The 16,581-nt window shown below is 51.6% G+C and overlaps 1 protein-coding gene across 1 annotated transcript in view; it reads right to left on the reverse strand.

The window, feature by feature from the left end:
- Positions 1–16,581, reverse strand: part of THSD7A (thrombospondin type 1 domain containing 7A) — a 430,207-nt gene that overhangs the window by 173,487 nt on the left and 240,139 nt on the right. The window lies entirely within an intron of this gene.

Below are 16,581 nucleotides of genomic sequence, written 5' to 3' on the forward strand. Positions count from 1 at the left end.
GGATGTGTCTAGCTCCACCTATGGGTGTATTTATTGGCACGCAGGGGTGTGTCCTAGTACTTAAAGCAGCAATAAAAATAAAAAAAGTATATAGGTGCACTCTATAGTAATGTACCGTGTACATTTGTTAGAAGATACACACAAGTAGAAAATCTATATACACTGGTGTGGGATTGTGTGTTTGTATACACACACACCCAGACATACTCTCACTCTCACTCTCTCTCTCTCTATATATACACTATAAAGTTCGAAAATTTACTGTTCTATCCTTCTAATATATTTTGTTTGGCTCTGCCACCACATTACAGAATGAGGAGATCCTGCGTGGGTCACACCTGGAGGGAACAGTAGTATATGCTCCTGGGTTACTCTAGAGCAGTGGTTCTCAAACTCTGTCCTCATGACCCCACACAGTGCATGTTTTGCAGGTAACCCAGCAGGTGCACAGGTGTATTAATTACTCACTGACACATTTTAAAAGGTCCACAGGTGGAGTTAATTATGTCACTTGTGATTCTGTGAGGAGACCTGCAAAACATGCACCGTGTGGGGTCCTGAGGACCGAGTTTGAGAACCAGTGCTCTAGAGCATACTTGCCTACCTGACCCTCTCCATGAGGGAGAAAATGCTCTGTTCCTGGACTTTCCTGGTAATGTATGATTGCCATCACCTGTGGTGAAATACCTTTCTTATCAATTAACTAGCTCACCACAGGTGATGGCAATCATACATTACCAGGAAAGTCCAGGAACAGAGCATTTTCTCACTCATGGATAGGGTCAGGTAGGCAAGTATGCTCTAGAGCAGTGTTTCCCAACCACAGTCCTCAAGGCACACTAACAGTGCAGGTTTTAGTGATATCCAGGCTTAAGCACAGGTGACTTAATTAGTAGCTCAGTTATTTTGATTTAACCATCTGTGCTGCAGCCTGGATATCACTAAAACCTGCACTGTTGGTGTGCCTTGAGGACCGTGGTTGGGAATGCCTGCTCTAGAGAGAACAGTAGTGTATTCGACTGGATTACACAGGAGAGAACAGTAGTAGTGTATGTGCCTTGGTGTGTGCTGGTGGGTGCTCATTCTGGGAAGACCAAGAAGCTCCCCCGTAGCTGCATCCCGGGGTCTGCACTAGCAATGAGTGTACCATCCACAGCTTCACCAAAGTGCATACAGTATATGAATGCCTAAGAGTGTGCTCAAACAAAGCAGCCAGGCAAGTTCTATATTATATACAAAGGTTTCCTCACACCTACACCAAATCACATGCAAACAAAGAATTGAATAAGTTAACTAGCGCTACTGCATATGATGGTCATGCAGGAGTTGTCGTCTCTTATTACACTCTCCTTTCTTAATATTGGGCTCGTCCGTAATTACCCAGTGGAGAGAAGGTAACAATGCAAATATAGTAAAGTACTATTTAATACATTAAAATGCAATTAACATCACATTAAACACATAAAAACTTCACACAACAGGCAGATGATCCCAAGTGGTTAAACTTGTGACAATTACTGAATGTAATGTGAACTGTCAGAAGGCAGTACAAAGAGCGCATCACTCAGTAAAAAGACCCGGGTGCTCATCTGATGCGGGCTCAGTTGTTGAATACCCGAACTCGTATCAGTCACGCCACCTGGTTTCCTCTGCTACAGGCCAACGCGTTTATACCGCATGCTGGGGTCTTTTTCTTTTTTTTTTTTATAATAGTTTTTATTGAAGTTTATGAATAGCAGTTACAAATTCAATAAAGAGCACTTAGATATGCTGGGGTCTTTTTCAAGGTCCAGAAATGTGTGGTAAATCAATCTCAAATTTCCTAGTACATACTCCTAATCTACCAATCTGGTGCCGCTGTGAACACCTGATCGAGATAATATATATATATATATATATATATATATATATATATATATATAAAATATACTAATATAATAGTCCCATAATCCTCTCCTGCGCACAGCGTGCTTCCCTATCACTATAGATCGCTATGGAAACAGCAAGGATATGTCACTTCCGGCGGGTCAACAAAAAGATGTTTAAGTTGTTGTTTAGGGATTGGGTAAGTCTGATCCGTCACTTCTGTCTAGTAGTCAAGGTGACATACATCACCTTGAAGACTAGCTGGAAGTGACGGCTGCCCACAGTAGTATTGCCTCTTATAAACATAATACCCCCAGTAGTAGTGCCCCTTATACACATAACGCCCACAGTAGTAGCGCTGCTTATACATATAACGCCACAGTAGTAGTAGCGCTTATACATAACGCCCGCATAGACATAATGTGCCCATTAGTAGCCACCAGTAGTAGCACCACTTGTACAAATAATGACCCCAGTAGTATCGCCACTTATACACATAATGACCCCAGTAGTATCGCCGCTTATACACATAACGTCCATAGTAGTGCCACTTATACATAACACCCACAGCAGTAGCGCCACTTATACACATAACGCCCACAGTAGTAGCGCCGCTTATACACAGAACGCCCACAGTAGTAGCGCCTGTTATACTCGCAAAGGCCCTCATTCAGACCTGATCGCACGCTAGCTTTTCTTACAGCGCTGCAATCAGGTCAGAACTGCGCTTGCGTAGGCACCGCAATGTGTAGGCACAGGTACAAAGTGGATCGTTGCTGTGGATGGGTTTTACGAAGAATCCATTCGCACAGCCGATCGCAAGGTGATTGACAGGAAGAAGGTGTTTGTGGGTGTCAACTCACCGTTTTCTGGGAGTGGTTGGAAAAATGCAGGCGTTCCCAAGCGTTTGCAGGGCGGGTGTCTGACATCAGTTCCGGGCCCAGACAGGCTGGAGAGATCACAGAGGCTTGAGTAAGTTCTGAGCAACTCAGAAAACGCACAGTTTTTTTGTACAGCATAGCTGCATATGCGATTGCACAGCTAAAATACACTCCCCTGTAGGCGGCGACTATCTGATCGCAGCGCTGCAAAAAACTGCTAGCGAGCGATCAGGTCTGAATGAGGGCCAATGCCCCTCATTCAGACCTGGTCGTATGCAGGCGTTTTTTTGCACTGCTGCGGCCAGGTAATCGCTGCCTACAGGGTATGGGGTAATCACTTTGCAGGGGTGCGATCAGCTATGCAGTGAGCTGCACAAACAAAAGTTTGTGCAGTTTCTGCACAGCCCAGGACTTACTCAGCCGCTGCGACGATCCGGGCCCGTGGTGACGTCAGGAGTCCTCCTCCTGAACGGTTGGGCACGCCTATGTTTTTCCGGACACTCCCAGAAAACTGTGAGTTGCCACCCACGACCGCCTTCTTCCCGTCAATTTTCTTTGTGATCGCTGGTGCGATAGCTTTCTTAAGTTTTGTTGCTTCCTGGCGATCCCCGCCGACAGCAGCCGACACGCCTGTGCATTGCGGTGCATGCGCTGTTCAGACCCGATCGCACGGCTGCGAAAAAAGGCAGTGTGCGATCGGGTCTAAATAAGGCCCAATGTTGCTAGTAGTAGGACTCCCCGAAGTGAAAATAGACAGAAGCCTACCCCTGCATTGCTGTGTTTGCTGAGCACATTGTGCCAGCCCTGCCTACAGTGCTCCATCCCGTGTCAGGGATGTCAGGTTTAAAGGACACAAATTACGGAGCTGGGTTTAATTCAACCAAACACTGTAATTTTAATGGAAAAATACTGGGCACATATAATGACAATATGATGATGCTTTCTAGAGATGTCTTATTGGTGGCTGAGCATTGAAAATGGTGACCACACAGTGCTCTTACCTGTACGAGCTCTGTGCTGGTTCCAACCCTCACAATTTGGGTGGAGGGGGAGGGGGGATCGCGTGTCGTGGGAGGGGCGGGTCCTGTGAAAGGGGCGGGGCATCGACTTCTGGATGGTGCAGCAGCTGTATCAGGAAAACAAATGTTTTCCTGTCTCTGAATGGGGAGGTGAGTGAGGGGGGAGGTGAGAGCGCAGAGACCCGGCCATAACGAACGGCACTGCTGTTGTGCAGCAGGGAGAGCACCTCTTCAACACGGCCCCTCCCTGCATTGCTTACCCCGCACCCCCTTTGGGCCCCACAGCTGTGGCAGGGTGCAGTCTCTGTCTGCAGCTCCTGTCCCGTACTGAGGCAGGCTGCAGTGAAGAAGAGCCTCCACGCACACTCCATCTGCAGAGCAGTCACCAATAGCGGCAGTAACTGCAGGGCACGTACCCCGGCAATCTCTGGACTTGCGCATGCGCAGTTCAGATTGTCAGAGGGACCCATAATAACCGGGAGGAGAAGCAAGGTTTGCGGGGCAGCGGGAGGCTCAATCAAAAAACGGGAGCCTCCCGCTGAATGCGGGAGGGTAGGCAAGCCTGAGATGCGCCCGTTCAGCGCATGGATTTTCTATAGTGGGGGGGCTGCAGAAAATACGATCACCTCTGCCTGTCAATCAGGCAGAGGCGGTTGCGGGGCAGGGGGAGAAGGGGGGCGGGCAACGCTCCGTTTCCAGGGAGGAGACGGAGCATTGCGGCGGCGGTTAGGCGCAGCACGAACGCAAATTAGCAGAATTTACAATCCTTACTGAATTAGGCCCGAAGTTCTTTGATATATCTTTTTGGTGGGCAGGTAAGGCACATACAATAGAAGCCAGGACACCTATGTACAATGTCAGGCTGGGCATGAAGTGCCCAGAGAGGAAAGGCAACTGTAAGGGACCATAAATTCCTATTTTCCAGAGGGTATAAGTGATGAAAAAACAGTGCGCTACTGCACAGACTCCAGACTTACAGTTCTCCAGGGAGGCTTCATGCCCTATCCCATGATGGCTGAGGAAATCTCTACTGAGCATGTGCAGGAGCCATCTTGTCTTGACTGCGTGAGAGACTGAGAAGTGCCAGAGAGACCGGCGGTTACCTAAAATCCACAGTGTGTTCCAGTGTTCCTGTACCGCTACCAGAAAGCAGTATACACTGGTGGCATCCCAGCAGAGACCTTGCTAGCCAGCTGGATAACAAGCTGCAGGGGTTAACAAAACTCCCTTACCTGTGACATCACCAGCAACTAAATGACCGCTGAACCTGGGGGCTGGGTGGTAAAACAAGGAGTGAGGGAATTCTGCTGTAGTGTCATAGCTAGGAGAAAAAAAGGAAGAGTCCATGATGGGGAGATGTGAAGCAGCCAGCAGAGAAAGTTACATGATGGGGGAGACAAGAAAGAAAGGCAAGCAGCAAATAGGAAAGACGGTCCCCAGAGAGACAAACTGCATTAAAGAGGTGGCTGAGACTCGTGGTGCCACAGCCAGACCAAGCATTCCAGTGGAAAGGAAAGCTTCAAGTGATCCTAGCCCTGAAAAGGGAGGGGAAGCCAAAAATCTGGCTCTGGTGCTAGCCAGTGCCTCCTTAGTCATTTAGCTCACCGCACGTCCCTGACGCAACTATACCATTGAAATACAGATCTTATTGTATGCGTACATCCAATCAAGGGTCCCATCGGTGCACACAAAGACCCCCAAATATCCTGGACTGAAAGTAGCATACTACTAATTGTGATACACGACATTGTGTTCTGGACAAGTTTCATTGAGCCCAACCATACTGAGAGTGTATAGGAACGTATGTGACTGATTCTATGCTTAAGTAGACAAGATTGTAACCTGCTAAGTAAAAATAATTGACAATTGTTAAGTAGGCATCAGTAATTCATCTATTATTTATTTATTTTTTTACTTGCAGCTCAATGTCTGGGAATTGGGAAAATTCTACATGTTAAAATTCCCAGATTTGCCCATCCTGATCATATTTGGGACGGGATTGGCAATCCATCGTACTGTAGATGTAAGGGGACCTTTGCTCTTACTGGACAGAGTTTATTCCGGAGTCCTATGACTAGGGGTAAAGGCCCATATAGACGGGCCGATGCGAACCGCTCAGCACACATCTCTCCCGCCGCGCAGCACAGCGCGATCTGTGCTGAGCGTGCAGGTGGAGACGGGGGGGCCGCTCACTTCACCCAGCGGGTGTAGTGAGCGACCCGCTAGATTGGCCTGCATGCAGGCCAATCTAGCAGCAGCGATAGCGATGTGCGGGGCCGCGCATCGCTATCGCTGAGGGGGCTACACACGGAGCGATTATGCCGATATTCTAAGCAATCTAGTTAGGTTGCTTAGAATATCGCTCCGTGAGTACCCCCCTTAAGTTCAGAATCTGCGATATCTTGTGACAGAGCTCTGTGCTATTGGATTTTTAACTTATAAATATGTTATTAGAAAAATGTGATATATAAGGAAGACAAGGCAAATAGTCCTGAACAAGGTAAATATACAGTAATAATGGTTTTTGCGGCGCTGGAGGAGAAAGCCAGGGAAGAAGCGGTATGGCCAAATACAGGAACATAATTATTATGCACATACAGCAGGATCAAGTATGTTACAATCATTGATAAACGAATAAAATATTTTAAATGAGAAAGTGTCACAGGTTTTAACTTTTATAGAATGTTTTTGTTCACTCTGGGGCAGTTGGCTAGTGTGTATACTGATTGCACTTATTACTGGTTACAGAACATATAATAATTTAGAATTACACATTCTTGAGGAAACATGGCACCTTTCTCCAGCAAATAGCGGAGGCGGCCATTTTATGTGCTGTACAAATACAGGGGCCCTTTATGACCAGAAAGAAAGAAATCTGAATGCTCCTAACAATTTATAGGCGCCCCTGGTAAAAAGCACTGCTACACAACAATGAGTAGGGGAATATCATACATACAGATATGACAATATCACACATACAGATATGATTACTCAGCACGTCCTACAGCAGACACTGCTACACAATGAGTAGGGGAATCTCATACAAACAGATAACATATCTCCCAACTGTCCCGATTTTGGCGGGACAGTCCCGTTTTTCACAGTCTGTCCTGTTGTCCCACCAACAGTCGCAGTGTCCCGCGGTGGTGTGTGTGTGGGGGGAGGGGGGGAAGGGTCAGTTGAGAGATCCCCAATGCACATAGCATCTATTCAGAGAGGGATAGGGGGCATGGCCAGCAGCTGAGTGCTGTTCATGCCCCCATAGTGACAGAAATGGGGGCATGACTTGCGATTGCGGCACTTGCCATGAGGCCACACTCCCTAGCAATGAGGCCAAGCCTCCCGATTTTGTGCACACGCCTTTGACGCGTGAAGATGTCCCTCCCCGGCACAGAAAGAAGTTGGTATGGTATGGATATGACAATATCATACACACAGATATGATAATGTAGCACTACCTCCTACTGACACTGTGAGAAGCGCTGCTACACAACCTATTACATAGGGGAATATAATACACACAGATATGATAACGTAGCACTACCTCCTACTGACACTGTGAGAAGCGCTGCTACACAACCTATTACATAGGGGAATATAATACACACAGATATGATAACGTAGCACTACCTCCTACAGACACTGTGAGAAGCACTGCTACACAACCTATTACATAGGGGAATATAATACACACAGATATGATAACGTAGCACTACCTCCTACAGACACTGTGAGAAGCACTGCTACACAACCTATTACATAGGGGAATATAATGCACACAGATATGATAACGTAGCACTACCTCCTACAGACACTGTGAGAAGCACTGCTACACAACCTATTACATAGGGGAATATAATACACACAGATATGATAACGTAGCACTACCTCCTACAGACACTGGGAGAAGCGCTGCTACACAACCTATTACATAGGGGAATATAATACACACAGATATGATAACGTAGCACTACCTCCTACAGACACTGTGAGAAGCGCTGCCACACAACCTATTACATAGGGAAAAATAATACACACAGATATGATAACGTAGCACTACCTCCTACTGACACTGTGAGAAGCGCTGCTACACAACCTATTACATAGGGGAATATAATACACACAGATATGATAACGTAGCACTACCTCCTACAGACACTGTGAGAAGCACTGCTACACAACCTATTACATAAGGGAATATAATACACACAGATATGATAACGTAGCACTACCTCCTACAGACACTGTGAGAAGCGCTGCTACACAACCTATTACATAGGGGAATATAATACACACAGATATGATAACGTAGCACTACCTCCTACTGACACTGTGAGAAGCGCTGCTACACAACCTATTACATAGGGGAACATAATACACACAGATATGATAACGTAGCACTACCTCCTACAGACACTGTGAGAAGCACTGCTACACAACCTATTACATAAGGGAATATAATACACACAGATATGATAACGTAGCACTACCTCCTACTGACACTGTGAGAAGCACTGCTACACAACCTATTACACAGGGGAATATAATACACACAGATATGATAACGTAGCACTACCTCCTACAGACACTGTGAGAAGCGCTGCCACACAACCTATTACATAGGGGAATATAATACACACAGATATGATAACGTAGCACTACCTCCTACAGACACTGTGAGAAGCGCTGCCACACAACCTATTACATAGGGGAATATAATACACACAGATATGATAACGTAGCACTACCTCCTACAGACACTGTGAGAAGCACTGCTACACAACCTATTACATAAGGGAATATAATACACACAGATATGATAACGTAGCACTACCTCCTACAGACACTGTGAGAAGCGCTGCTACACAACCTATTACATAGGGGAATATAATACACACAGATATGATAACGTAGCACTACCTCCTACTGACACTGTGAGAAGCGCTGCTACACAACCTATTACATAGGGGAATATAATACACAGCTATGATAACGTAGCACTACCTCCTACAGACACTGTGAGAAGCACTGCTACACAACCTATTACATAAGGGAATATAATACACACAGATATGATAATGTAGCACTACCTCCTACTGACACTGTGAGAAGCATTGCTACACAACCTATTACATAGGGGAATATAATACACACAGATATGATAACGTAGCACTACCTCCTACTGACACTGTGAGAAGCGCTGCTACACAACCTATTACATAGGGGAATATAATACACACAGATATGATAACGTAGCACTACCTCCTACTGACACTGTGAGAAGCGCTGCCACACAACCTATTACATAGGGGAATATAATACACACAGATATGATAACGTAGCACTACCTCCTACAGACACTGTGAGAAGCGCTGCTACACAACCTATTACAGAGGGGAATATAATACACACAGATATGATAACATAGCACTACCTCCTACTGACACTGTGAGAAGCGCTGCTACACAACCTATTACATAGGGGAATATAATACACACAGATATGATAACATAGCACTACCTCCTACTGACACTGTGATAAGCGCTGCTACACAACCTATTACATAGGGGAATATAATACACACAGATATGATAACGTAGCACTACCTCCTACAGACACTGTGAGAAGCGCTGCTACACAACCTATTACATAGGGGAATATAATACACACAGATATGATAACGTAACACTACCTCCTACAGACACTGTGAGAAGCACTGCTACACAACCTATTACATAGGGGAATATAATACACACAGATATGATAACGTAACACTACCTCCTACAGACACTGTGAGAAGCACTGCTACACAACCTATTACATAGGGGAATATAATACACACAGATATGATAACGTAGCACTACCTCCTACAGACACTGTGAGAAGCGCTGCTACACAGCCTATTACATAGGGGAATATAATACACACAGATATCATAACGTAACACTACCTCCTACAGACACTGGGGGTCATTCTGAGTTGACCGTAGCCCTTTGCAGGGCTACGATCATGTCCATAGACATGTGGGGGGACGCCCAGCACAGGGCTATCCCGCCCCGCATGTCAGTAGTGAGGGGGCGTGTCCGGGGCGTGATGGCATAAAACACGTCATTGTACGAGACAGAGCAGAGCTGCTGCACATGTCCAGTGGTAGCAGCTTCTTCTATCAAGTTTGCTGTGTGTGAATCTGAGCACTCAATCAGTGCACTGGACCAGAGAGTAGCTACCAGGAAGAAGAGACAGGAGCCTTACCATGAGGTGGAAGAACATGTGCTTAGAAAGTGTAGTACTGGTACCATTGTGTTGGCGTATTTATTTATTATAGTATGTTTAACCTTTTTTAATGACCACTTATCTTATTTATATTATTTAAATGTTTGATACAGTCTATACTATAGACCAGTGATTTTCAACCTTTTTTTCCTCGTGGTACACCGAACAATATTTTAAAATTGCCAAGGCACACCATCAGTTCCCCACAGAAAAAAACAAAACACACACAGTGGCCCTCACAGTAAAAAAAAAATCCACACATACATTGGCCTACACAGAAAAAACAAAAAACAATCACATTGCTCCCCACATAAATCCTATTGCTCCACACATAAATCAATAACATTTCTCCCCACATAAATCCTATTGTTCCCCACATGAATTATTCACATTGTTCCCCCCATAATTCCATAAATTCTTATTCTCCGCACATAAATCCTATTGAACTCCTATTGCTCCCCACAGGAGAAATAAAATAACAAATATTATTATCAGTTGTCCTCCTCCCTGTCCCTCAGTGGCGGGGGTTGTTCATAGTGGAGTGCTGTGAATACTGAGCAGCGGGCGGTCGGGCAGGTGTGGATGTGGGTGGGCAAGGAAAGCTGTGTATGCAGGCGGGAACTGGAAGATGTGTATGCAGGCAGGTGGGCTGGCTGGGTGGTGAGACGCGGCGGCCGTGACCTATGATATCACACCGTTTTCAAGGCATAGGTCGCGTCCGGAGCACGACTGATTCTCTAAGAAGAGCCCGGACCAACAGTTCACTCTGAAGGTGCAGGAAGCTGCTCTGGCTCCGCGGCACACCTTGCAACTGGTGCCACGGCACACTGGTTGAAAAAGCCTGCTATAGACTGTCTATAGTGTTACTTATTAATACTGTATTCCATGTTCTGCAGCGTGGTAGACTGTGGATTACATTTGGAAATCCCCCCTCTGGAAATCCTGCGTTTGCCACTGACACAGATATAACAACTTATCACCTCCAACTACAGTCACTGGGCGGGATGTACTAAAGCAAAAATGCGGTAAAACCCCCGAAAACGGGGGTTTTACCGCATTTTCATATTTACTAAGACCCTACCGCAGCGTTTTCGGCGTCCAGGGTTTCGCCATCTCTGGATGGCGAAACCCTATAGAAGCCTATGGGCTTCTTTTCGCCGACCGCCGCAACCCGCCGACACCGTCGACCCCCGCCGCAGACGCCGACCCCCCTTCCCCCTGGCTTACCTTCCTCCAGGCTGCCCTGGACCCGGAAGGTAGTGTCCTCCTCCCCCTAGCAACGCAGCCGGACGTCCTTCCGGCTGCAGGGGGGAGGAGGAGGTGCCGGGGGCAGCCTGCTGCTGCTTCCCGGCATCTAGCCAGTGTGGGGATCCCGGGGAGGTGACGGAGACCCCCCGCAGACCACCTAACAGGTATCGCGGGGGGCCTCCGTCACCGCATCGCGATGTTGATCGCATATGTTAGTACATATGCGATCAACATCGCTGCGGTAACCGGCGAGGGGCGGCGATCATAGGCGTGCGCACGGGGGGTGCCTGGTGCGCACAGGCACCCCCTAATGTCGGGCACCCCCCGCACGCCAGGTCCGCTGCTGCAGCCCACTGAATTAAAGAAGTGGCCCGCCGTCACATCTCCCACATCATTTTGTGGCGAGCGGGCAGTGCTAGACAGCGGCAGTGGTCTCCCATAACCCCGCCTCCCGCTGTCCCCGTTCAGACATTGCCGGTGATGACGCAGTGACGTCATAGCCGCACGTCTGTAAGCGCTGCCGCGGGAAGAGGAGCCGCGGCCCGCAAAGCCTAGAAAGGATACTGAAAAGAGAGGTGGAGGAGGACTGTACGCACAGAGGAGCTCAAAATAGAGGTAAGAAAGCTCCACTGGGGGAGATGCATGAGGGGAGGGGGAGACACAAGGGGGGAGATGAGCGAAATGAGCTGCATGAGGGGAGGGGGAGACACAAGGGGGGAGATGAGCGAAATGAGCTGCATGAGGGGAGGGGGAGACACAAGGGGGAGATGAGCTGCATGAGGGGAGGGGGAGACACAAGGGGGGAGATGAGCTGCATGAAGGGAGGGGGAGACACAAGGGGGAGATGAGCTGCATGAAGGGAGGGGGAGACACAAGTGGGGAGATGAGCTGCACGAGGGGAGGGGGAGACACAAGGGGGGAGATGAGCTGCATGAGGGGAGGGGGAGACACAAGTGGGGAGATGAGCTGCATGAGGGGAGGGGGAGACACAAGTGGGGAGATGAGCTGCATGAGGGGAGGGGGAGACACAAGTGGGGAGATGAGCTGCACGAGGGGAGGGGGAGACACAAGGGGGAAATGAGCTGCATGAGGGGAGGGGGAGACACAAGTGGGGAGATGAGCTGCATGAGGGGAGGGGGAGACACAAGTGGGGAGATGAGCTGCACGAGGGGAGGGGGAGACACAAGGGGGAAATGAGCTGCATGAGGGGAGGGGGAGACACAAGGGGGAGATGAGCTGCATGAGGGGAGGGGGAGACAAGGGGGGAGATGAGCTGCACGAGGGGAGGGGGAGACACAAGGGTTGAGATGAGCTGCATGAGGGGAGGGGGAGACACAAGTGGGGAGATGAGCTGCATGAGGGGAGTGGGAGACACAAGGGGGAGATGAGCTGCATGAGGGGAGGGGGAGACACAAGGGGGAGATGAGCTGCATGAGGGGAGGGGGAGACAAGGGGGGAGATGAGCTGCACTCGGGGAGGGGGAGACACAAGGGTCGAGATGAGCTGCACGAGGGGAGGGGGAGACACAAGGAGGGAGATGAGCTGCATGAGGGGAGGGGGAGACACAAGGGGGGAGATGAGCTGCACTCGGGGAGGGGGAGACACAAGGGGGGAGATGAGCTGCACGAGGGGAGGGGGAGACACAAGGAGGGAGATGAGCTGCATGAGGGGAGGGGGAGACACAAGGGGGAGATGAGCTGCACGCGGGGAGTGGGAGACACAAGGGGGGAGATGAGCTGCACGAGGGGAGGGGGAGACACAAGTGGGGAGATGAGCTGCACGAGGGGAGGGGGAGACACAAGTGGGGAGATGAGCTGCACGAGGGGAGACACAAGTGGGGAGATGAGCTGCATGAGGGGAGGGGGAGACACAAGGGGGAGATGAGCTGCATGAGGGGAGGGGGAGACACAAGGGGGAGATGAGCTGCATGAGGGGAGGGGGAGACACAAGGGTCGAGATGAGCTGCATGAGGGGAGGGGGAGACACAAGGGGGGAGATGAGCTGCATGAGGGGAGGGGGAGACACAAGGGGGGAGATGAGCTGCACGCGGGGAGTGGGAGACACAAGTGGGGAGATGAGCTGCACGAGGGGAGGGGGAGACACAAGTGGGGAGATGAGCTGCACGAGGGGAGGGGGAGACACAAGGGGGAAATGAGCTGCATGAGGGGAGGGGGAGACACAAGTGGGGAGATGAGCTGCATGAGGGGAGGGGGAGACACAAGTGGGGAGATGAGCTGCACGAGGGGAGGGGGAGACACAAGGGGGAAATGAGCTGCATGAGGGGAGGGGGAGACACAAGGGGGAGATGAGCTGCATGAGGGGAGGGGGAGACAAGGGGGGAGATGAGCTGCACGAGGGGAGGGGGAGACACAAGGGTCGAGATGAGCTGTATGAGGGGAGGGGGAGACACAAGTGGGGAGATGAGCTGCATGAGGGGAGTGGGAGACACAAGGGGGAGATGAGCTGCATGAGGGGAGGGGGAGACACAAGGGGGAGATGAGCTGCATGAGGGGAGGGGGAGACAAGGGGGGAGATGAGCTGCACTCGGGGAGGGGGAGACACAAGGGTCGAGATGAGCTGCACGAGGGGAGGGGGAGACACAAGGAGGGAGATGAGCTGCATGAGGGGAGGGGGAGACACAAGGGGGGAGATGAGCTGCATGAGGGGAGGGGGAGACACAAGGGGGGAGATGAGCTGCACGAGGGGAGGGGGAGACACAAGGAGGGAGATGAGCTGCATGAGGGGAGGGGGAGACACAAGGGGGGAGATGAGCTGCACGCGGGGAGTGGGAGACACAAGGGGGGAGATGAGCTGCACGAGGGGAGGGGGAGACACAAGTGGGGAGATGAGCTGCACGAGGGGAGGGGGAGACACAAGTGGGGAGATGAGCTGCACGAGGGGAGACACAAGTGGGGAGATGAGCTGCATGAGGGGAGGGGGAGACACAAGGGGGAGATGAGCTGCATGAGGGGAGGGGGAGACACAAGGGGGAGATGAGCTGCATGAGGGGAGGGGGAGACACAAGGGTCGAGATGAGCTGCATGAGGGGAGGGGGAGACACAAGGGGGGAGATGAGCTGCATGAGGGGAGGGGGAGACACAAGGGGGGAGATGAGCTGCACGCGGGGAGTGGGAGACACAAGTGGGGAGATGAGCTGCACGAGGGGAGGGGGAGACACAAGTGGGGAGATGAGCTGCACGAGGGGAGGGGGAGACACAAGGGGGAAATGAGCTGCATGAGGGGAGGGGGAGACACAAGTGGGGAGATGAGCTGCACGAGGGGAGGGGGAGACACAAGGGGGAAATGAGCTGCATGAGGGGAGGGGGAGACACAAGGGGGAGATGAGCTGCATGAGGGGAGGGGGAGACAAGGGGGGAGATGAGCTGCACGAGGGGAGGGGGAGACACAAGGGTCGAGACGAGCTGTATGAGGGGAGGGGGAGACACAAGTGGGGAGATGAGCTGCATGAGGGGAGTGGGAGACACAAGGGGGAGATGAGCTGCATGAGGGGAGGGGGAGACACAAGGGGGAGATGAGCTGCATGAGGGGAGGGGGAGACAAGGGGGGAGATGAGCTGCACTCGGGGAGGGGGAGACACAAGGGTCGAGATGAGCTGCACGAGGGGAGGGGGAGACACAAGGAGGGAGATGAGCTGCATGAGGGGAGGGGGAGACACAAGGGGGGAGATGAGCTGCATGAGGGGAGGGGGAGACACAAGGGGGGAGATGAGCTGCACGAGGGGAGGGGGAGACACAAGGAGGGAGATGAGCTGCATGAGGGGAGGGGGAGACACAAGGGGGGAGATGAGCTGCACGCGGGGAGTGGGAGACACAAGGGGGGAGATGAGCTGCACGAGGGGAGGGGGAGACACAAGTGGGGAGATGAGCTGCACGAGGGGAGGGGGAGACACAAGTGGGGAGATGAGCTGCACGAGGGGAGACACAAGTGGGGAGATGAGCTGCATGAGGGGAGGGGGAGACACAAGGGGGAGATGAGCTGCATGAGGGGAGGGGGAGACACAAGGGGGAGATGAGCTGCATGAGGGGAGGGGGAGACACAAGGGTCGAGATGAGCTGCATGAGGGGAGGGGGAGACACAAGGGGGGAGATGAGCTGCATGAGGGGAGGGGGAGACACAAGGGGGGAGATGAGCTGCACGCGGGGAGTGGGAGACACAAGTGGGGAGATGAGCTGCACGAGGGGAGGGGGAGACACAAGTGGGGAGATGAGCTGCACGAGGGGAGGGGGAGACACAAGGGGGAAATGAGCTGCATGAGGGGAGGGGGAGACACAAGTGGGGAGATGAGCTGCATGAGGGGAGGGGGAGACACAAGTGGGGAGATGAGCTGCACGAGGGGAGGGGGAGACACAAGGGGGAAATGAGCTGCATGAGGGGAGGGGGAGACACAAGGGGGAGATGAGCTGCATGAGGGGAGGGGGAGACAAGGGGGGAGATGAGCTGCACGAGGGGAGGGGGAGACACAAGGGTCGAGATGAGCTGTATGAGGGGAGGGGGAGACACAAGTGGTGAGATGAGCTGCATGAGGGGAGTGGGAGACACAAGGGGGAGATGAGCTGCATGAGGGGAGGGGGAGACACAAGGGGGAGATGAGCTGCATGAGGGGAGGGGGAGACAAGGGGGGAGATGAGCTGCACTCGGGGAGGGGGAGACACAAGGGTCGAGATGAGCTGCACGAGGGGAGGGGGAGACACAAGGAGGGAGATGAGCTGCATGAGGGGAGGGGGAGACACAAGGGGGGAGATGAGCTGCATGAGGGGAGGGGGAGACACAAGGGGGGAGATGAGCTGCACGAGGGGAGGGGGAGACACAAGGAGGGAGATGAGCTGCATGAGGGGAGGGGGAGACACAAGGGGGGAGATGAGCTGCACGCGGGGAGTGGGAGACACAAGGGGGGAGATGAGCGGGGAGGGGGAGACACAAGTGGGGAGATGAGCTGCACGAGGGGAGGGGGAGACACAAGTGGGGAGATGAGCTGCACGAGGGGAGACACAAGTGGGGAGATGAGCTGCATGAGGGGAGGGAGAGACACAAGGGGGAGATGAGCTGCATGAGGGGAGGGGGAGACACAAGGGGGGAGATGAGCTGCACGCGGGGAGTGGGAGACACAAGTGGGGAGATGAGCTGCACGAGGGGAGGGGGAGACACAAGTGGGGAGATGAGCTGCACGAGGGGAGGGGGAGACACAAGTGGGGAGATGAGCTGCTTGAGGGGAGGGGGAGATGTGCTGCATGAGGGGAGGGGGAGACACAAGGGGGAGATGAGCTGCATGAGGG

Source organism: Pseudophryne corroboree, chromosome 5 (assembly GCF_028390025.1).
Source record: "Pseudophryne corroboree isolate aPseCor3 chromosome 5, aPseCor3.hap2, whole genome shotgun sequence".
Taxonomy (NCBI): Eukaryota; Metazoa; Chordata; class Amphibia; order Anura; family Myobatrachidae; genus Pseudophryne; species Pseudophryne corroboree.